The sequence below is a fragment of the Sciurus vulgaris genome (genome assembly GCF_902686455.1).
Source record: "Sciurus vulgaris genome assembly, chromosome: 3".
NCBI lineage: Eukaryota > Metazoa > Chordata > Mammalia > Rodentia > Sciuridae > Sciurus > Sciurus vulgaris.
Window position 1 is genome coordinate 36,538,360 of NC_136463.1, and position 23,652 is coordinate 36,562,011.

Here is a 23,652-nt window from a genome sequence, read left to right on the forward strand (position 1 = left end):
TGATACTCCATGGGCAAAAGATGACCTCAGGTGCCCCCGAAAAGTGCTAAGAGGATCAGCCAACAGGAAAGCTGAAATGATAGCAAGTGTCTGGTGTCCAGGGAGATCTCCAATATGATTGTCCTAGGCCAGTAATGGACAAGGGCCCACTCTAAGGCTGGTGCCCTGGAACCAGAACATGAGCCTCATCTTGAAAGTAGGCTGATGAAAGGGAAAAAACAAGAGAACCAGCTCCCATGGCTGGAAAACGTAAATAGCTTCATTAAAATTCTTATGCTGACCAACTTCCTTTCTGGAGTTGCAGTTCACACAGTTGCCAGTAACCTAAGAAAGGACCATGACTTAGACAACCTCAGCTTCTCCAGCGTTAAACAAATCATCTGCTAATGTCCTCAACCCCTATGGATAGGAACTAGCAATTACTGTGCTATTAAATCCCAGAGCTGGATTCTAATAAGAAAGAACAAAGGACGAGCCATACTGGAACACTGGCCATACTCGGGGTCATTATCTGGCTGGATTTCAGTGTTCTCAAATTCTGCGTGCCCTCTGCAAGACAGATGAACACAGATTTGTTCTCTGAGTTCTGCTTACTCTCCCCAGGCTCTTTCAAAATAAAGAAGTAAGTAAAAGTAAATGGCACGCTAACTATAACTACTGTCCCCCAAGCATCTACAATGTACCAGGTACTACGTCTAAACTTTCCCCATTCCTCTGGCACTACAAGAAAACATTTTTAAAGGGGTTCAGATACTAAATAACTCCTGTAGTATCCAAAAGAGAATAACAAGTTTACTTCTGGCACTCAAACAAGCTGTTTAGGAGGGAAGGGCAGTGTATACTTAGACCCTTGGGTTTAAGAAGGAAATTCATCTTTTAATCAGAAACCAAACAAGAATCCCCAAGAGCTCAAGGCTACAGCAACATCTGTCAGTTTAGAATGGATTAATAAAATTAAGAGGGACGGTAAAATCTTATCTTGGGGGAATTACAAATACAAACCCATATGCTAGTGCAGGATGGAAGAGTCAGTTGTTGATATTCACTAGTGTTCTGTGGGTCTTCTGCAGAGTGACTGACACCTGGCTTCCTAAGTAAGTTACAGAGGGTATATCCCTGTCCCTGTTATGTGAGATGAGTCTATTAAAATCTATTATTAACAATTCTCTTCTTTAGAAGATCATAGCATAAGGAGTGAACATTATTCCACTTAATTCATTTTGTGTTATATCAAGGGAGTACATGGGAGGAAAGTGCTGCAAAGAGGACTCTTCAGAGGAAGGGGACAGCGTGCACAAAAATGTGAAGGTAAAAGGCACGCTCAGGAGATGGCAAACAATTAAATTCGGCACGTACCAAGAGTTCATCTAAGGAAGAAGTGGGAGTTGAGGTAGAAAGATCAGTTTGAGCCCAAGTGAAAGTGAGAAGGGAAAGTTCTATTCACTGGATTCCGACTGAAGCTAGGCCCTCTGCTCATATGTCATTTAATACTCAGAAGGTCCCGCTGACGTGGTTTGCCAGTCACATGTGCTCAGATGAAGGAACAGGCTAAGCAAAGGTCAGGTAGCTATTGAAGAGCAGAGCCCTACTTTGAATTATTTGATTGATCCCAAATTCCACGTTCCTCCCACCATACATTGTTACCTTAAGAATTTAGTGAACTGAACTTCTATTATTTGAAGGTTGCAACATCATTAAGCCTTTTGGGGAGAAAAATATTTTGACACAATCAAAACTTTTGCTGTTTTGGGATAAAGACTCTCTTGGGGCTGCTGAAATACTCTGGTACAAAGAAGGTGAGTTGGTTAAGAAGTTATTCTTGAAGAAATGACGGGCATGGGTTGAATTTTAGAGTACTGTTCTTTATTAGCAATGTGATTTTTAGATTTTCTTTCTCTAAGTCTTATCATTAAAATGAAGATGACAATGCCCATCTCTCAGGTTTAGATTTAAAAGGAAACAATGTGGATGGAAATGTCAGTTAAAAAGCACAATGTAAAATATCTGTCAAAATCCAAAAATCTTAACTGGGTAGAGAAAACATTTCAAGGAGAATCTGAGTCCACCCCCAGGAATTTCACAGAGATGCATGTCTGTGTAGTAGGAAGGTCCACCCTTTAACGTGGGCTGCTCAGACATCTGTAGGGAGCAGGGGCTTGAGACCTGAGATTACAGATTCCTTTGGGTTCTTATGCCAAGAGATACAAATAACCCCAAACCCCTTTAGAAATGGTTATTTTGTGTGTCCCTCTCTCCAGTTCACCTCTGCCTCCCACCCCTCTCTGGCCCCATGACCGAATGGTTTTAAAAACAAGAAATAGGCATCAACCTTTCACATTCAGCATTCTAGGGACAAACATCTTTAAAAGAAAAAGAAAAAAGAAAGAAAAAGAAGGAGAGAGAGAGGGAGAGAGAAAGAGAGAGAGAGAAACTACTTCTTCGCTTGAAGTAGAAGGCTTAATGACCTTTGTAGTCTGGTCCATTTCAGAGTCACTTTGAAGGTAAATGACACACTTTTGTGTTAAAAGGGAAGCCTCTGTTACATAAAGACATTGCTGCATTTGTCTTCTGATTACCAGTAGAGGTCAAGTGGGGTTAGCGACATATACTAATTGCGGAAGGCTAAAAAAAAGAAAAAGAAAATAAATAGGACACAATTATGACTTTAAGTTTCAGAAAATAACTTCTAAGTTGACCAGACTCTTATTTTCAGGGGAAAAGAAATAGTGTAGCCTCTCCTATCCCTAAAGTCCAAAAGCAAACTTGCACACAGTAGTTTGGCAAGAAAAGCATCAAGACCCCAAACCTCTTTAAGAATCCAACCCCATCCATCTAATAAAATAATAAGGTATCACCCACTGAACATCTCAACAAATTGCCAGGACATTACCACAAATAGCTCAGGAAAGAGAAAGCTGTGGTAAGCCTCTTCTCCACATGAGCAGCTACATCAGAAATCCTTTAGTCTCTGAAACCTACACCCAGCATGGCCAGATGAAAAGAATATAGAACAGGCTTTCAAAGAATGAGTATTCAGATGGAAAAACTTCACTCAATATAGATAAGGCAATTATACCACCTACTCGGGTAGAGGCAGGAGGCCAAGTCTAATCTGGTTCCAGAGCTTGCACCAACTCCAGAGGTGTGAGGCTATCTCCTTGTCGTTCCAGAACAGGATGGAAAGACTTAAGGGTTCTGATGTTATTTACGTCTCTGCTTCTTTGGTAGTCACCATCCATTTCTTATGATGCTTTTTAGAAACTATCAAAGGAAGAAGAAATGGAGGAAGTGGAATGCGAAGACTCAAGATGGTGCATTGTGGAGATCTTGTGGAGGTTAGATGGGGAAGAAACTTGGGCACGTTCTCCAAGTTCTCTTCTCCCCTTTTGGGAACCCTGAGATAAGTAGTTACCTCTTGAGCTTTGGTTCTGCTCTTTGGTAAATTAGGAATGAATTAACTGGGAATTGTATTTTGTTTTTTTTTTGACAAGCACCAGAAAAGGGGAAAATGTTGATATTTTCATCTGACTCTACAGTAGAGATGAAGATGGAGAATATGTTCCAATCTCTGGAAGCTTGGGAAAGAGCAACATCTGAAACTTCAATAAGTCATTGTGCTCTTTCTTTGACAATTAACGGCTCCTTGAAATTTTGCCTTACTACTTTCAGAACAAATTGAGATTAATGAAACCAGAGGCCCAGAGAGGAAGATACCAGAAAAGGAAAGTGAAGTGCCATAACAGGGCTGTTTCAATGGTAATTCCACAATTTTAACAGTTTAAGAGGAAAAAAAGCTAAAATGTTCTCATTGAAGTTCAGATGAATTTATATTTGATTTGTCTAGGTAAATAATGGTTTTGTTGCTAGAGTACTGTTAGTATGAAAGAGTTTTCCAGAAACTAAACACTGTACTTATGGCTACTTAAAGCACTATACATTTTCTAATCTTAAACTTGATCAAGCATTGTAGGAAAACTGACTTGACACTAGGGCCAAGGAGAGAGAAGAGCTCAAAGAAAGACAACTGGGGTATCAGCTAAGACAGTAATTTTACTTTCTAAACCAGTGAGCCTTATGTTGAGAGAGAAATGTGCTTGTCATAATTGCTTAAGGAGCCGAGTGAGTCTTCTTCAGAGAGGAAGCACAGGCGGCCTGGACAGACCCCGCTACCGGCTTCGGGTGAGGCAGAGCGGCCCAGCAGCCTCAAGTCTCCTCAAGGTCTTAAATAAGAAACATTCACTGAACTTTTATAGGAAACTGTTCTCTAATAACACCCAAGGAAGGAGGCTGGCTCTCTTGAAATTTTCCTGAGGGTTGTCTCCATGCTGACTAGGAACAAGGTCACAACTGGGGTTTTAAATACCCAGGGTCCCAGTGGGCCTGAGGTAGAAGAAAGGCTAAAGGTTTTAGGTCTTAGGTGGAATCCTGAAGCTCCTTCTCCTCCAGTGTCCCTTTTATATGTAAATTAGACAAGCTCTCCATTCAATTACCAAGTTAGGCTGAACCTCAGTTTTCTTAGAAGGAAACTGAGGAGACCCAACTCTAACACACACTTACTCAATCATCTCTAAACATTCTTTTAGCTAGAAGTATAAAGCAAAGTTAGCAAAGCAAAGCAAACAAATAATAATAATGACAACAACAAACCACCTCTGAACCTCAGCTGGAATCAGAGGACAGGACCTCAGGCAGCACTGGCCCATTGTGGGCATTGGTGGCTCATCATCCCCTCCACTCTGCCCTGCTTCAGTCCTGGGTCTGACAGTCTGCTAGTGATAGACTCACACCACATACCCTAAGGCTAAATTCCTCAGGGCCACACGCCCAGTGTGGACCCCAGAAATAACAGGAGCAGTAATAATAACAAAATGATAGTACAATGCTAATGCTACTATTATGGATGATGATAACTGAAAACATTTTCAAGCCCTTCTCACATACCAGGCACTCTAACTGTTACACAAAGTTATTTAATCAGTCCTTACGAGGATTATGAAGTAAACACTGATACTATTTCCATTTTGCAGATAAAGAAATTGAGGCTGGGACACAAAGCAACGAATAGAAGAGCAGCAGATCACTCCATAGTCTCCCACAGCCAAACTACAAGGGGGAGAGGACCCCCAAATAGTGCAGCTGGCCTCAAAGGACAAGATGGGGCTCCTTAGAAACAAGGCTTAACTCAGTGAGGAAGGAGCCAGTGGGTTTACTAGTCTGAGAGCTGAGAGAGACAGACTGCACAATTAATTCTAAAAGGAATAGGGGCAGGTCAACTTCCTTGTCTCTAAGACAAGGGCAGAGGATGAGATAACCTTTAAAGGCCTTCTCACCTCTGACACTCAACATGAGGGGCCATGTTCCATAAGGATTCAACAACCGTTTAATTCCCAGGCTTTTTTTTTTTTTTATTTTTAAGTTCTTCATTTCTATTTTAAAAAATTGCATGTTCCCGTGGCCCTGGAATGCCTGCCTCCGGCCCCTCTGGAGCCCTGGGTTATGTGAAAGCAGCCGTGCCAAGCTGGTCTATGGGCGGGGCTGAGTCTTCCTGGCTGGCTTGTGACATGTTCCTGACGTACTGTGTGGTCAAGGAGCTGGAACTGGGGGGGCTGAACAAGGGCCAAGCCTTGCACTTCAGCTTCCTGACCTGGCAGCCATTCAGAGAGACCCTGCTAAGTGCTATTTCCTAAATACACTCTCTTTTCATAACAATCTTACCACATTGCTTTCCTTTACAAGCGCTCTTAAAAAAGGGAACTGGACTCCTTCTGGTTAATCTACACAGACTACATTTGGAAACCATCAGAAACTGAACTCTAAACAAAACGTTATTAATGTGTTGTAATCTGCCCTCTATGTTGCAGATGAAAAGAAAATGTTTTATAGTTTCAGAGCATACGTTTTAATTGCCTTTTAAGAGTGCATATACTTTTAGTACTTCATGTTATAAAACTGTAGTATCTGTTTCTTGATAACTGCTGAGTGATCTCAGCTATTTTTATTAGTTTTTTTTTTTTTTTTCTTATCCTTCTCTCCCTTTCTCTCCTAAACTGCCACCCATGTAAAGTTCCTTTAGATCAAGCTTGATATAAGGCTCACGATTTGGGGATCTTCATTATAAAGAGCTTCTTTACAACCTCAACCTCACTATAAAACACGTGCGCCTGAAAATGAGTTCTATAAACAAAGATGGAGTGGGTGGCTTTGTCTAATAATCCAGTAGAGCTGGGAACCTAGCAGTCTAGCCTTTTCCCAGTTGCTATTGCTTTTTATGGGGGCCAGATGACCTGCTGAGATCTGATGCTCTTGCTACTTTTCTCAACTGTACAGCCTTGCCCCAGGAGACTAACATATCAATCATCAAACCAGAGGTTTCAAGGGCAGAGTCTTGGATGCACCAGAATCCAGTCTTTTTTCCACGATGAATCCCAAATTCATTAGAATCAGACCTAGAGTTCACAAACTTTCCACCAGTTTGTCACCAGGCTGATAAATCCCTGGAAGGCAGGTTACTTAAGAGTTCACAGGGTTTGAGGGCTCTACTGTCTCACCTTCGAGTTGGGCCAGTAGTGCCCAGTTCTTGTTCCAGAGATACAAGACTGGTGAAATGAAGTAGCCTTTTAGGGCTAAGGGTTTTTTAGGGGCAGGGCTAGGAGGATGAGGGTGTTTGGTCATCTGAATTCTGGGCTAGGAGGAAGCAGTGAAATTGGACACTAGTCTCCTGAGTAGTCCATGATACTAGGTGCGACCGCTGATATGAAGCAAGCCACAGATCATAAAACCTTTCTGGGCTTATCCAGTATAAGATAGTGTTCAAAAACCAGATTCATCGACTCCCTGGACCAGAGGGGCTCCAGAGAGATAATCTGGCTTATCACTCATTTTCAGGTGAAGAAGTTGAAGCTGAGATGGGCAGTGACTTGCCTGAAGCCTGGTCTCTAGGTGTCTATGCTGGCTCTTCTCCACACCTGGGACGTGTGTATCAGTTAATCACTGACAGGAAGGTCCTTGATTGTCTAAAAGAGGAGACTATCCCTTTAATTTCAGTTTCTTTTTGGAGATAACCATCTTCCTTATCTCAAACATTAACTCAAATGTTTCTCATGATGTCTCCAGTGCTTCCCTAATGCCTTCATGACTCACTGGATATTATAGCTTGATGTAGTACAGAGAGGTGCTCAGTTACAACTGTGCTTCTAAAGTAACGTTTTATGAAAAACAAGCCATCCTCTCAGCCTTCTTCCATCTTACTTGACATATTGAGAATCCTTCCAAGGACTCAGCAGGCCCAATTTTCACAATGCATCTGAACTCCCATTGTGTGAAGGGGAACTTGTTTGTTTATACATCTTCTTACATTTAAAATTACGAGAATTCAGATTTTAAATTAGACTTTCCCCCTGCCCTTTTAATAACCTTTTACTCCATATACGTGCAGAGGAGGACTAATGAACTAGAAACACTGAGGTCTTATGTTTGTTAAACCACATACAGTCATTAAGGCAAAACTCTTATGGGCCCAGGGTATGAACTTTCCTTAACTTCCCCCAAACAACCTTGAGGAAAGGGCTTGGTGTCTCAGACCTTCCCTCTGGGAAAGCAAGGCCATTTTATAACCTCTGCTAGTTCTATAATGGCTGCTGTTATTCACTACCTTGTTTTCTGATCCTCTACATGTCTGCCTCATACACATTTTCAGATGTTTAATCTTTGGGGTGGGCGACATTTTAGCATTCTAAGAAATCATCTTTAAAATCTTCAAATGTGATTGGGTCATTTTTGTATTTATGAGTTGAGATTTTTTGTTTGTGTTTGGGAGATGGGGTCTTCCACTATGCTGCCCAGGCTGCCCTTGAACTTGTGATCCTCCTTCCTCAGTCTATTGAGCAGCTGGGACCACAAGTGTGCACCACTGTTGCTGGCTCTGTATTCTATGAGTCTATAAGCTAGACACAGGAAGCCTTTCTCTCTTTTGACAGATGACAGGTTAAAGGATAGTGATTATAAAAATATTGGGCAGAGAGCAGCTACCTGAACATCCCTGGAAATAACTCTTGCTAACATCATCTTATAAACCCTTGTAAAAAATTCTACAGAATTCTCTTTGGAGATTCCTGAAACAATATGGGGGGGGGGGGGAGTTTTCCCTTATACCAGCTAAGGGAAAACCCCTCATTTTATAACCTTTGGGTTACTTGATGCTCCTAAAACAAACTTTCTTCAGCCAGTCACACAGTTCCATGTTGGCACACTACAGAGAGGTCTGCTGGAGAGATCTCTTGCCTGAAGACTTCAGCAATACAACTCGTGGGTGTGTTTCATGACCTTTTGTGCTAGTAAATAAGCCTTTGGAGGATTAAAATTAACTTTTCTCATCCTTGTTTAAGGAGTGCTTTGCTCTGGGAACATCAAAAAAGGGACAGGCCTGAGCCAAATACCAGTCTAGCAGTGGTGACACTGCTTTCAAGGTCCTATTAAAAAAAATTTGCAGGAGTATTAACACTAATCTAAACATGGTCCTCTGTTTGGGATCAAAGAAGAATGGAGTTTTATGTTCCTAGAATTTGCAAGTGCTACTTCTTGAAGCTACTCCCAGCAGTTGAATGTGCTAAAAGCAAATATACTGCTTCAAATTTCTTGACCTATAGATCTAAAAGTAGGCGCTCACCTTGTCCTATGTTCCTAATATGGACCACATAGAATATTCAATGAAGTCCTGGTATCATATTTGTCAGGAGTCTTAAAATCAGGCTATCAGGATTGGTCATCTGCCTGCCACCAAGCCGGCTAGATAAATTCCCACAGTGACACACTTGTGGGATGATTATTCAGGACTGAGGTCACTGCTACTTCCTCCCTGCTGAGGAAGCACAAACCAGGAAAATTCTTACCACATGACCTTTACCCTCTGATCTTATATCTTATTCTTCCTCACAAGGCCAGAGGCTCTGTGGGAATTCATGCCAGGCTAGACTCAGACCATCAGCGCTGGTATCTTTATAAGATGTTTTTTTTCTGAAAGGTCCTGGGAAATAGGCTACAATCCTCATAGAGTTGGTCCTTTAAGATTTTACTTTTTTCTTTCTTTTTTTTTTTTTTTTTAAGTATCAGCTACAACTCACACATCTATTCCTTTAGCCAGGACAAGGAAAACAGAGAGAAATCATGTTAACTCATCCAATCCAACTCAGACCTTTTAGTTCTGCATTTGCAGAAGGACTCAAACAGGATTCCATCTATAAAGAGATGAAATCACTGGAGGCTCCCTTCGAGGTCTTGATGGGGAAAAGATTCAAGAAGTGCCCAGAAAGGCAGAAAGCTCTCCAAAAGAAGCTAATTCAAAAGAGATTTCCAAATCAACATCCAAACCAAAGAGATGTGGAAAAATTCAGAAAAGCATCCTAACAAAACACCCCAACAAAGTACCCTAACTCCTTTTTGTAAACCCACAACTGGTAGGAGCAAAGTTCCAGTGTGACAGCCTTTTAAAGCAGCAAGTTGCAGCCACAAGTGTGGTTGCTCTTCCAACATTATTTTCTTTGGGAAAATTACAAGGGTGGGTAGGGAAGCCAACCCAAGAGGACTGTAGTTTAAAGTCCTCAGGCCTGGGAAGCAAGATGCATGGAACCCAGAGGTGGGGCCGGTGGTGGACAGGAGAAACCTAACCTGATTGCACAAAGTGGCTAAGAACTCCAGCCACTCATCAGGTAGAGTATGCTGCTCTCTATTTGCAAAACTACTCAATAAAATTTTACTGCCAAGGCAAAAGGAGAAACATCTGCTCTAGTCAAGAGCAGCTGTGGTCAGCAATAAGGCAGTTGGCACATGGTCAATGCTGCTCTTGCTGGTAGGTGGTATTGTGGTCACCAGCAATTACTTTGGAGAATTTCATGGAGTCAAGGATAACTAAATGGACAAAGAACATTTTATTTTACTTTCTATCTTTAGCCCATAAGCAAAAATCATGACATGTTGTACAGAAATCAGAATCTCAATGCAGTCCATATTTTTCACAGAACTCTTTACCTCAAAGACAAGAAATCCTTAATAAAAATATTTCAAACAATATGTGTTTGACAATTGATCTCTCCACTCATTTTTTTTCCTTCCTTCCTTCTTTTGCATTACTGGGGATTGAGCCCAGGGATGCTCTACCACGGTGCTACCTCCCCAGTCCTTTTAAAAGCTTTTGGTTTTGAGATAGGGTCTTGCTAAGTTGCCAAGGCTGGACTTGAACCTGCAGTGCCCCTGCTTCAGACTTCAAAACTGCTGGGACGACAGGCATATGCCACCACACTGGGCTCTACTCATTATTTCTGATTGAACAGTTTCTGTAGAATGCATTAGTGTTTAGGTGTTTTCCTATTAAAAAATATGTTATAGAATACAGTAAAGAAAATGTGCAAATTATATTTAACAAATCAATAAATGGTTCAAGTTTTATAAAACCTCATCTTCAAATCTATATGATAGCTTCAAAGTTAAATTATTCTACATTGAGTCCGAATTGGACTGTAAATAAAAATCTGCTTAATGTATTTAGTCATGACAATTTTTCACGGAATGATGACTGTCAGAAAGTAGCAGTTAAATTAATATACACTGTACTTAAAAAATTAAACACTTGGGAAATAACCTTTCCAGCCACTGGAAAATGACAAAGTCTAAGACATTTCAATCAAGTTAATTTCAGTATCAAAGCAATGCATTTTTCCCACCAGAAACTATATGAAAAAACAAATTAAACAAAATGGGTCTCTGAATGATGGGCTAACATCAAGCTCAAGGAAAACGTCATGATTGCTTGTCAATTAGGTTATTCCACATACACAGTCTTAAAGGCAAAACTAGCCACATTCATTTTAAATCATGTCAAGGCTAAACGGTTGATATTGTATTAAAACTGAAAGCATGGGGCTGGGGAACTTGCTCGGTATGCTCAAGGGCCTGGGTTCTATCCCTAGTGCTGCAAAAACAAGTGTCTTAAAAGGAAAGTATGACTTGAATTTTTTTTTAAAAAAAAGGAAATTCTCTTTTTTTTTTTTTTTTTTTTTTTTTTGTGACAGGGTCTCACTGTGTGGCCTAGGCTAGCCTCAAACTTCTGGGCTTAAGCTATGCTCTTGCCTCAGCCTCCCGAATAGGTGTGACTAATAATGCATACCGCTATGCCTGGCTCAGAAAAGCTCTTACCAAGAGAGTTAACCAGCAGCCACAGGTATGATTCAGGTATACATGTGCCTAGGAGGCCAAGCCAGGTGAGCCGTGCCCAGAACCTTATTGGATCTGCTATCCCTGGTTTAACCTAGAACACTGGGCTCCGAGGACACTTAGAAGAGACCTAGAGGAACTGTTTCAACCTATTTTAAACCTATTGCTGGCTTGACCACCTCTAGAATGCTACCTCAGATCAGGTCTGGGGTCATGAAGGTTACAGGGCTCTCTCAGGACAAAAAAAAAAAAAAAAAAAAAATCCTTGTCAATATGTGACGCAGGCCAAATCTGGGTGTTAGAGAGCCATAATTCTAAGACCCGGTCCTCTCAATCACCATGGACCTCAGGTGGGTCATTTGAACCCCCAGAGCTTCAGTTTTTCTCACTTGTCAGAAGAGAAACCTTCCAGGTTTAACCATATACTGTGTCCACAAAGAATGTCTGCTAGACTCTAAAGAGCTGCCCTGTCAGCTCCAGAGCCCTGGTGACTGTAGACGGCAGGAATAACACTCTCCTATGGAGACAGCATGGCCATGAAACAGGACTAACTATGGTATCCCGGAGGAGCTGCCTTTTTTCTTTTTTGGCACCAGGGATTGAACCCAGGGCGCTCAACCACTGAGCCACATCCCCAGCTCCTTTTTTGTATTTTTATTTACAGACAGGGTCTTGCTAAGTTGCTGAGGCTGAACTTGTGATGCTCCTGCCTCAGTCTCCCAAGCCACTGGGATTACAGGCTGTGCCACTGCACTCAGCCTAAGGAGCTGCTTTCTTATGAGCTCAACATCTCATAGTTGCCAGGCTGCCATCTGAATCCACAGGGAAGTACTACAACAACTGAGTTGTACATATGAAATTTTCCGCCAGGGAGAAAAACTGCCAATTTTTCACATTTAAAATAAGAAATGCTATATGAGTCAAAAATATTTGATTAAGGGCTGGGGCTGCAGTTCAGTGGTAGAGCGCTTGCCTAGCATGTGTAAGGCACTGGGTTCGATCCTCAGCCCTGCAAATAAATAAATAAATAATTATTAAAAATATTGACTAAATACTACCTAAAATTACAGTCTATTATACTACATTTTGAAAGATAAATAGTGAAATTACAAATTATGCAATTGTAGTTAAATCTTAAAAAACAGGGGCTGGGGCTATAGCTCATTAGTAGAGGCTTGCCTACCATGTGTGAGGCACTGGGTTTGATCCTCAGCACTGCATAAAAATAAATAAAATAAAGGCATTGTATCCGTTAAAAAATTGTTACTTCTCTATATATCTCATTTTTCTTTTGTTCTTTTTTTTTTTTGTCTCTATTTTACTTTTAAATATTTACATTTTTTTAAAATGTGGAAGAAATGAAACATATGAGATTTAGGCTCTTTTAACACCAAAGTAAAACCCATTTTTAATTCTTGATTTTAAAACATGGTCTTACTAAGTTGCTGAGGCTGACTTTGAACTTGGGATCATCCTGCCTCAGTCTTCTGAGTTACTGGGATTATAGGAGTACAGCACCACACCTGGTTGATTTGCATTAACTTCTAGTCACTGTTTACAAACTCATGCCTTTCCTCATGTTATCTGCTTAAATAAATAGATTTTCCCCCCATTATTACTTTTTTTGGGGAGGGATGCTGGGGATTGAACCCAGGGCCTTGTGCTTAACAAGGCAAGTACTCTACCAACTGAGCTATAGCCCCAGCCCTACCATCTTTAATCAATTGAAAACTTACTTCTTTGTTTTTTACGAACACTACCTTTTAGCAAGGTGCAGTGGCACACACCTATAATCCCAGTTACTTGGAAGACTGAGGTAGGAGAATCCAAGTACAAGACCAGCCGCAGCAACTTAGTGAGATCCTGTCTCCAAATTAAATTAAATTAAAAAGGGCTGAGGATGTAACTCAGTGGTAGAGCACTTGCCTGATACGTATGAGGCCCTGAGTTCAATCCCTTTACCACAAACAAAACAAAAAAAGCTCCTTTTTTAGACTGTCAAAATAAATCTAATGATGGAATAGCATGCACCCCTTAATAATGATGTTGTAAAATAGTGGTTAACTCTGGTTAATGAATCATGAATGATTTTAATTTCCCTCTTTTTGCCTCTGTAGTTTTTCTTAGTTTTCCTATAATAAATGTTACTTAAATTTTTAAAAGTTTAAAAATGCTTTAAATCAACATACTATTTTTTTAGAGCTTAAAGTAATTAGCATGTTAAAACATCCTTCAGTTATATAATATAGTTATGTGATTATTTTTCTTATTGTCTCTAGCAGTGACTTACTCCAAGACAGCTATTTCAGGCAGGGAATGGGAACTTCATGAAGGAACCATATCATGATTCTGAATGTCATGATAACTGTGCTTACTCTAAGCTTAATCAAACAGCATTCATGTCTAAGTCTTCCTAAATTGTCTCTAGATTTCTTGAGATACATGTGGAAAAGACATAGTCAATGTGACCTAGTCAAGACCTAGTCAAAAGACCTACTCAAGTTTTAAATCAAAACTTGAATTCATGTGTCTCTGAATTTGGATCTAAGCCCATTCCTGGTGGTTTGTCACATAACATAATTCCTTAATTAACAAGTAGTTCATTAAGAATGTGACACTAATATCTCATGGTAGAATATAAGAGATTAGAAGTGAAGTTCTCAATAAAAATGAAATTGGGTTCTTATCTTGTATCACACACAAAAATCAACTCGAACTGAAAAAGCTTCTTGACATTGTCCTGGGCAATGATATCTTGGATATGACATCAAAAGCACAGGCGACAGAAGCAAAAATGGACAAAAAAAAAAGCCTTTGCATTAGCAAATCCTGCTATTTATGATAACAGGAGTGAACCAGGCAAACACTCTGCTAAGAGAAGTAGGACTGTTAAGGACAAACACTGCACGACACTACTTACATAGTAAATCTAAAATAATCAGTCTCTTGCAATACAAAACATAGAATGGGGACTGCCAGGGGCTGGGAGGAGGGGGGAAAGGGAATTATTAATTAAAGGGTACAAAGTTTTCATTATAAAAGATGAATAAGTCCTACTGTACAATATGCCTACAGTTAACAATGCTGTATTATATATTAACAAATTTTTCACAAAGGGTATATCTTATAAGTGGTTTCTTTTTTTTTTTTTTTTTTGGTACTAGGAATTGAACTCAGGGGTGCTTAATGCCTGAGTCACATCTCCTGCCCAGTTTTACTTTTTAATTTTGAGACAGTGTCTCACTAAGTTGCTGAGGCTGACCTGGAAGTTGTGATCCTCCTGCCTCAGCCTCCCAAGCTGCTGGGACTACAAGCTTGTGCCACCACGCCCAGCATAGTAAGTGTTCTTATTGCAAATTATATATATATATATATATATATATATATATATATATAGTAAAGAAAGGCAGGAGGAATCATTTAGATGTGATGGATAGATTATGATACAGATTTTGGTGATGGTTTCATGGATATACATTTATCTTTAAATTCATCCAGTTGTATCCATTGAATATGTACAACTTTTTGTATTTTAATCACACCTCAATAAATTGGTGGTTGTTCTGCTTTTTTTTTGTTTTGTATAAAAGATCTGTTTAGGAGAAATCAAGGTTAACTCATAAAGACAATAAAGAAGGTAATCTTTATAGAACTGGGATCAACTATGAACAGTGTTCCTTCAATTCAACATTTCCTAAGAAAAGTGCGATAAACTTACCTAACCAAAAAGTATGCTGATTAGTAGAAAAGAGACGACCCTGAACGTAAATTTTCTCTTAGTTTCTGATTCCAGGCTATTTGTATCTCATGAAATTGTTAACTATAGGTTTGGTTATAGTTTTTGGCAAATTTGCATTCAGTGATGTCCTTCTAAATGGTCTGGGAATCGAAGTGAGTCAGGGAGAAAGGTCTTGTCATGTCTGAAGCATCTGAGAGGAGGGTGAGAGCCCTAGTGACGTGAACCAACTGTGGATTTGGTCTCAAGTAGACTTGAAAGTGTCTCAAACACACACATCTTCCTGTGTCTTAAAGGCATAGTGATTTGGCAAAGGCCAACCAGGGCATGTCCAGTGGTCTCCTTTGGGTCAGACTCTGATTCTCACACTGTCACATCCTCATGTTCTTGGCTTCTTTCTCTTGGATAACAAGAATCATTTCTGGTTCTAGATATATATATATATATATATATATATATATATAATCATTTCTGGTTCTAGATATATATATATGTATATATATATATTTATCACTTAGAAAACTATTCCCTTTTAATAAACAAACAAACAAACAAAAAACCTGCTCTAGCTTTTAGTTTCTCAGAAAAGTTAAGAGTTTATTCAACAAACCTTTTTCTATGTGTTAAATGCTGTTAGTTGGGGGAAAGCGTTAAGTACAGTTTTTAACTGGTTTTAGCATTGAGCTATTATATTGCAAGGCATATTTTTCTTTTCATTCTCTTCCTTCATTAGCATAAACAGTTGGCTAAGTTGTTGTGTGTGTATGTTTTAAATCATGGCATGAAATGAGAAGTAGAGAACCCAGAGCCAAAGGGAGATGCAGGCACTGGGTGAGCCAGCAGGCTCCCTTGCTGGCTCTGCCACTCGCTGAGCCACACACGAACCCATGGATCAGCAGTAACAACAAATTCCTCGACTGTTGGAATTACATTCAATAGTCAAGCCTTTAATACTAAATCCACTGATACAGATTCACTTTGCCTACTATACTGAAGGTCCCCCATTCTCCCAAAGACAGCCTAATTGAGGTGTGATTGCTTGTTGAACTCCTCTGTAGGGTAAGGGATGAACAGTGAGGATTGAGGGGAAAGGGGCAGAAGATTCTCATGGCAAGAATCCTCTAATGCCCAAACAAAGGAAAATTCCCAAGTATGGGTGGCATATTGAAAACTAATCAAATGTCTGAACTATTTTTACATTTGACTTCATCAAAAATCATTTTAAGAATAACAACCCAACCCTTGGTATCTTTTAAGAATGCTTTTTTGATGGGGCGGGGGTAGTTTAGTTAAAATAAACTTCAGTGTGTTGGAAGGAAATTTAAAAGAAATGAGCCCTTTAGTTACAGGGCTTAATTACTTCTTTTTTAAAAATTTTTGTGTTGTAGATGAACACAATACCTTTATTTTATTTATTTATTTATTTATTTATTTTAGATGGTGCTGAGGCTCCAACCCAGAGACTCACATGTGCTAGGAAAGCACTCTACCACTGAGCCACAGCCGCAGTCCAAGGGCTTAATTACTTCTTAGAATATATATACTGAAGTTTAAAACTCTTAAAAAAAAAATACGGGCTCTCCCTATGTTGCCCAGGCTAGCCCCCATCTCTGGGCTCAAGTGATCCTCCTGCTTCAGCCTCCAGAGTAGCTGGGACTGTAGGTGTCCACCACGGTGCCTGGCTAAAGCAGACAAAACTTAAATAAGTTTCAGCCTCACTTATTTTTTTAACACCATGTGTAGAGAAAAGAATATGGATTGAGTCAGAGAAACCTGGGTTCAAAGTCTGACCCCACCACTTATCTTCTCATAGGCTCAGTTTTTTGTTTTTTGGTTTTTTTTAATCTATGAAAGAAAAATATTATTCTACCTGGCAGGATTATTGTAAGGTTAAGAAATTACATCTATGAAGTACCTCTGGGAGTGCCATTCATAGAATAGGTGCTGGGTGAGTGGCAGCTCCTGCTGTGGCTGTCGCTGTTTGAGGTGGTATGGTTACACACCCCAAACACCCGCAAGATGCTTTTACCTACACCACCTGCCACCAGGAGAATGTAACTTCCCATACAGAAAATGCCAACCAAAATATTTTATACACACATATTTAAAATTCAAGCATAAGACTTTTAAGACCAGAACCTCGATCAAAACAGTTACGGCTTCACATACCTGAGTGTACTTTTTAAAAAATATATTCACATTTAAAAGGTCAAGTTGTAAAGCTATTTGATTAAAATAGTAATAAAAGAGTAAACATTAACTCACAATTTCTCCTTTGGTCTTTACTATTCCAAGTGGTATCACCCCCAGAATTAGTTGCACCTTAAGACATTTTAGGATTATCTTGATTAAAATCTTTGAGTTCTTAATTTTAAGTAGGAAAAAGCTAATCTCTGAAAGCCAAGTTTAATACTTTTAACATGATCTAGATCTTAACAGTTGCATGTTATCCTCTGCTACTCCTGAAACAGTAACACACGGAAACATGATCAGCCAGAGTAAATGAAGCCCTCTCTTTATATTAATCTTACAGTCACTGATAAAATGCAAATGATTAACATCAGAAAAGGAGAATTGCTCATCATTATCCCAACAATTTTCTAAAAGCATCTAAGTTAAACCTTATTTCTAGAATTTCAACAGCTTTCCCAAAGGTTTCAGAGCTGTTATAGAGGCTTTGTGAACTGAATAAAATAAAACAAACCCCCAAACTCAAATCTGAGTATCTGTAGAGCTAACACCACATTTCAAACCCAGGTTTTCCTCTTGGGTAGATCACTATCTCTGCTGGTACTGCTATTGAAACTACAATCTCCTCTCCAAATTCAATATACAGATAGTTTGTATTAACTAAAGATGTTGGTGCTAAGTAACGCCTACGGTCTGTACTGCGGTAACCTGCTAGTTTATTCATTTGTAACTTTTCATTTCAAAAATGGGCAGACTACATCAGTACCCAAGAACTGGAAACCCCAACCCATTTGCTGTGCAGAGGAGAAACTGGCACAAAGATATGCTGTATTGCTTCCATTGCTAAAAATATCCACTAATAAATTTAAAAACCTTAAGTTTCCAAGCATTCGGACTTCTTATTTGCTTGTCTGGACTATCTGCAATATCCATTTCGAGTTTTGCTATTTCTAGCCATGAAGCCATCACAGGAGGTTGGCCTCAGGGCCCCGAGAGGAAATCTGGCTTCCACCTCTGGGACACACGTTTCAGTGCTTATGTCTGACTGACCCTGCCAATCACCCCTCCCAGAAGCCACAAGCCTGGCTTACAATAACAGAGTATATCAAAGAGGACAGGAAAGAAAACAAGACAGTGGCAAGGTCAGCAGAGGATAAGAATACGGTGAAGATACCCTGTGGAAACCGGGAAACGGAGAGCCGTGTACTAATGGTATCGAATGTGTTTCTCAGAAAAGGCAACACACAAAGCACAAGACCCGCCAGCAGGCTCTGCACTACCATAAAATCACTGTCAGAAGTAACTATGAGAGCAGACTGTCCTATTATGAGGGAACTGGTCAAAAAGTAATATTATTGTTCTTAGGAACTTATTGTAAACCATATGTTTAAACCAATGCAGGGTGGTGATGACTATAACTGTATTTTCTCCAAGACAGAAATAGAAATCATCCATATAAAGTAATTCTCTTACCATAGCTATCCAACTCAGGAATAGTGGCGATCCATTAGGAAGCAACAATAAAAAAGTATGCCTAATCCATTCTGCCTTATGATCATAAAGTCAGCAAATTTAAAAGGAACAGAGTAGTATAGAAGAGTGGAGTCTAAATGCAGTCTGGGTTTGAATCTTGACTCTACCATTTATAGGCTGTGTGATCTTGGGAAAGGTACTTGGTTACTCTGGGTCTGTGTTTTCTTAAAGAATTATTTTGAGGAGTAAATCTCAAGACATATGGTAAATTTTTAATATATGTTAACTTATTATTAAAGACAGCTATGACTTGCTCTGGATACAATCCAGGGTCTTACGCATGGGAGACAAATGCTCTACCATTGAGCTACATCACAGACCCCCAAAATGTAACTTTTAATGGCTTCTTGCTTACCGAGTACCACTCTCTTATGCCTGGTATCCTAAGCCCTCTATACATAGTCTGGATCTACTTATTCAGCCTTCTCTTACTAGTTCCCTTTACACTGTTATCCAACTTTCCCACCTCAGCTCCTTTGTTGCTGTTTCTTCTGTGTAAAACCACCTTTAGAGCCCCCTTTAGAGATCCAATCCTACCTGCCATCAAAGTCAGCTCAAATGACACCTTCTCCAAAAGCTTCCTCTATCTTCTCCATCACTCCACTAAATTACTCATAATATTTTGTAAACTTTGTTCAAATAAGTGGTAATATTTTATACCACTTATTTGTACACAAACAACATCTAGTAAGGGTTCTCCATAGCTGCACTTAACAGAATAAATGAATAACCATTATTCTCTCTCCACTGTAAGATCTAAGAAAAAGAGCAACTTGCCTTTCCTACAGAACACCAGGAAAATGCCACTGCTCATTAACTCTGGCAGGACAGGATGCAAAAGTTGCCAGGAGTCTGCGCTATGATAGTTGGCACTCTGCTCTTTGCACCCAAGGAGTTAAATGGAGTCCTGGGGAGATAAAAATCTCTGGTTTTATTGTTTAGTGAGGCTGCCTGACAAACGAAGATCCAGCTGCAATTGGAACATTCCAAGCTCATAAGGCGCCAAGTTTTACTAACTATAATTTAACTGGTCCGACTGCTGCAGTCCAAATTCTTGTTTGGATAATCAGCCTTTGTTTGAATATGTTCACAAACAGCACAGGCTAGCATTAGCCTCTGGGTATGTCATGTGAGCTGATTACCCTGTGGCTCCCGGTAGCAGAAACTCATACACAGAGAAGGATTATTTTCCTGGTCTCACTGTTACGCTAACATATAATCAGTCCTTTCCCCCCAGTCTGCATATCTCTTCCACAGCCTCTTTTTCTCCCCCTTGTCTTTCTTTCTCCTCCTCCTCTTTTTTTTTTTTTTTAACAATTCAAAAGGCTTCTTTCCAAGTTCAAACAAAGTTTAAAGGTCAAAAGGTCAAGAAAGTTTCATGGCTGTGGCAGTTTAGAAAGAGGTAGGACTAGCTGGGGTCTCGGGCTCGGCATCACTAACGGCTCAGGACTCTCATATTTCACTGTACGGCTGCAGTGCACAGTCGCCCTGACACAATCTGTTTGGAATGAAATTAAGCCCTTGTTAATAAATTTTAACATAACAGAATAATAACTCCACCTGCCAAACAATCCTGTTCATGTATAAACAACTCAAGTGGCTCATTTGTTGGTCAAAATCTCCAAATTTTCAAAATTATGCATTTTAATTGAAAGACAACTGAGAACTGCCCAGCCAGTCTGTCTGCAAGTCATTGGTTATAAGCAGTCAAAAAGTGTTCTGGAAACTATCCTGTCCTTCAGCCTTCACCTGGCCAAGGAACCCGAATGAGTTAACACATTTAAAGTGCTTAGGACAGGGTCTGGCTGGGAGAAAATGCTGAACAGTATTTGCTATTATTTTTTAGTGAGGGCAAAATCCTGGGTTGGGGTACAGTCCTAACTATCAGTGGAAAGAAGAGCTGCTGGCTGGGAAAGGTCACGGCTCAAGACAGGTCGGAATGATTAGCCGCAGGTACAAGGTTGATGGAATGCTGCAGACCAGGACTCTGAAGTGAGAGCACTAAACTGGGCTGGAACTCTAGGTGTTAATCTGCTCCTAGCAGCTGTCGCATGGCTACAGGGAGCCCACCAAAGGAGAAGGAAACTCCTCGCCCTGGGAGGGAGAGCTGTTGATTTTGCAATTGACAACAGCACAGGAACATATTCTGAGATGTTTCCTGGAAGGCTCAGAATTTAATCTTATCCAACAGTTTAGTGATGAATCTGCAAGGTCTTGGATGAGATGACAGGTAGAAATCATAGCCCTTCAGATCTGGCTTCAGTCAGAGAGGGACGTGGGAATCAAATAAATAAATAAAGTACTCCTAGGTCAAGATTCCAAGCTGCTCAGCAGTGGTGCAGTAATCCAGGATTTGAAAGACCAAGGAAGAAAAAAAAAAGAGAGAACAGAACGCTAATACTCAATGAGAAACACTCAAGAAGTGTGCTGTAACAGGCAAAAGGTTTATCATTTACCTTCTCATTTGCATTCTTGCTCCATGCATATTTAAGGATGGAAAAATTATGATTTTTCATAACTTCCAACAATTATATGCTTAGACCTATACTAGTTCTTAACAGCAATGAGTTATATCTTCTACTACCTTAAATTATGCTGCGATTTAAGACCATGTTTTTTTCTCCCTGATGTGAGTACTGAGTGAAAAATAAAACCCAAACCTGCTATTAATAATACTCGATTCACATTAATTAAAATCATGGAATGCCCCAGCTGGAAGAGCTCTTAAAGGAAGCTCAAATAAACTAGGCCAGGAAAGCACCTCAGGGGCCAGAACCCAAGCCAGAGAGGGATTCTCCCGGTACCCTCCATTAACCAAAGCATCTCTACTTGTATCTGTTTTAGATATTGGGGTCCTGCATAAAATTTTATTAGAAAAAAGAATCTGCTATTGGGAGGGGGAAGATTATAAAGCATGTTTTGAAAACCAAAGACTCAGCCCATTCCTTCCTTTGTAAAGTAAAAGAAATATGGGATGGAAAGGCCATGGCCTGTGTAAGCGGCCTCTGCGAGTCTGACGAGGGTCAAGGCAAGGACCCCTCTTCAGTAGTTCAGGTCCGTGCCTGTTTCACCTTCACATCAAGCTGGCCTGTTTCCTTCTAGGGAAGTTCTCCCTTTACCAAGTTTTGATGAGAAGACTACAACTTAAATAGAAATACTTCTTAGAAATATTTAACTAGCACAATATGTCACTTTAGCAGGCATTTTTAGATCTGGACAATGAACTAAGACGAGCCTGGTTGATGGCCATCTTTAGTTGTAAAATCACTTCTGCAAAAGCCATTAGCCACACAGAGTTCTGGGAAGCTCAGATTTTACTAGGAAACCTGTAAAAGCATGGGGTCAAAACTCTTCCCTGGGGCCCATAGGTGTGAAGCTTCCGAAATGAAACTTGGGCATTTAGAACCTTCTCAAACGGCTCTAATCTTTACCACCTCCTTTCCATTATCCCTCAAAGAGTGTTGCTAGATAACATATGGGGGGTGGGGGTGGGGGAGAAGTATTTTTAGAGCCTTCTTAAGTAGTAACAAAGTTTATCACACTCCTACTCAAATTAGTCACACAGGTTAGTCCCAAGGGAGAGCAGTCTGGCTACAGATCATTGCAAAGGAATGACTTCTTGGAGGCTTAAAACAAACACTTAGGCACATGGTTCCATCTGGAAATATAGTCAACTAGAAGCAAATTCCATGAAATTCCCAACTGATGCAGGCAATGTAATTTTGTGTCTTACAATTCTAGCTCAAGGTTAGCTGCAGTGATCTGCTAAATAGATATACAACTCTAAAATAAAGACAGTAGTTGTTTTAATAATGATAATAATTATTATTTCTCATAAATATAGTCATGAGGGTTCAAAATGCTAATAAAGCAGCAATGGAGAAGAGAGAACAATTCAGATTGAAATAGGACTTGCAAAGAATTTCCTACCATTTTGATAATCTACATCTTAAGAAAATGAACATTGGTCCTGGAGTCTCAGGATGAAACTAAGCAGCTGGGGGGGGGTGTGTTTTTTTGTTTTTCTGTTTTATTTTCTTTATGTGCATGGGGGTGGGACTGCCAAACTGCCACGAGTACAGGATTCCTACCTGAGGATGTTTCTATGTACATAAAAGAAAAATAATCTCCCAACTGTCAGGTAATGATTTTGATAGACTTTTGTCGAAAACACTAATTAGAAAACACTTCTGTCAGTATTTACAGTTACATATAACACACGTTCGTCCACCCCAAGTTCGTTGCTTCTAGATGGCATGGGAAACAAAGAACACTACATGAATAATGACACACGGTCACCAACTTTGTGGACTGTTTTGAACTCTCCTTGCCATGCATTTTGAAGGCAAGATTCCTTAATGCCCAGTTCCTGCATCATAGACTTAGAAGTCAAGTGAGGCATGGGTTAGAAACAGCTTTGCCAGGGGTATGACCTTGAGCAAGCACCTGAAATTTACCAAACCTGTTTCTTAGCTGTGGAATGGGGATAAAAGAAAGCAACAACAAAAATATAACTGCTATCATTTTTTTTTTTTTAATTGTAGTGTTTCTGAGGGGCATGTAGTGATGTGCTAGGGAAAGCTGTTTTGTCTGAAATTCTTAGGGAAAACATTTAAGTAACTTGACAGACATAAATAGCTTATATATCAAAACAAAGTGTGTGTGTATATATGTGTGTGTTTATATGTATTATATATGTGTATATATGAAAACAATAAAATATCAACATTAATTTTGAGATAAAACCCTACTTTCAAGCAAATTTTAAGCTGATAGCAGGTCAGGGGATTGGGCAAAAGGGATTCAATAAACCTTTCTCTATCAGAATTAAAAGAAGTTTTAGAAGCACAAGAATAAGATTTGCCAATTTGGACTGGGCATGCCTAGAAGGAAAATTATTATATTTAGACCCAGAAAATTGGACTGTGATTTAAAAGGTGATAGCTTTCATTCTTTAGCATAGCATTCAATGATTTGGGAAAATACTG

At 39.7% G+C, this 23,652-nt stretch overlaps 1 protein-coding gene across 1 annotated transcript in view; it reads right to left on the reverse strand.

Annotated features, from left to right (window-relative positions):
- Positions 1–23,652, reverse strand: part of BCAS3 (BCAS3 microtubule associated cell migration factor) — a 568,797-nt gene that overhangs the window by 114,602 nt on the left and 430,543 nt on the right.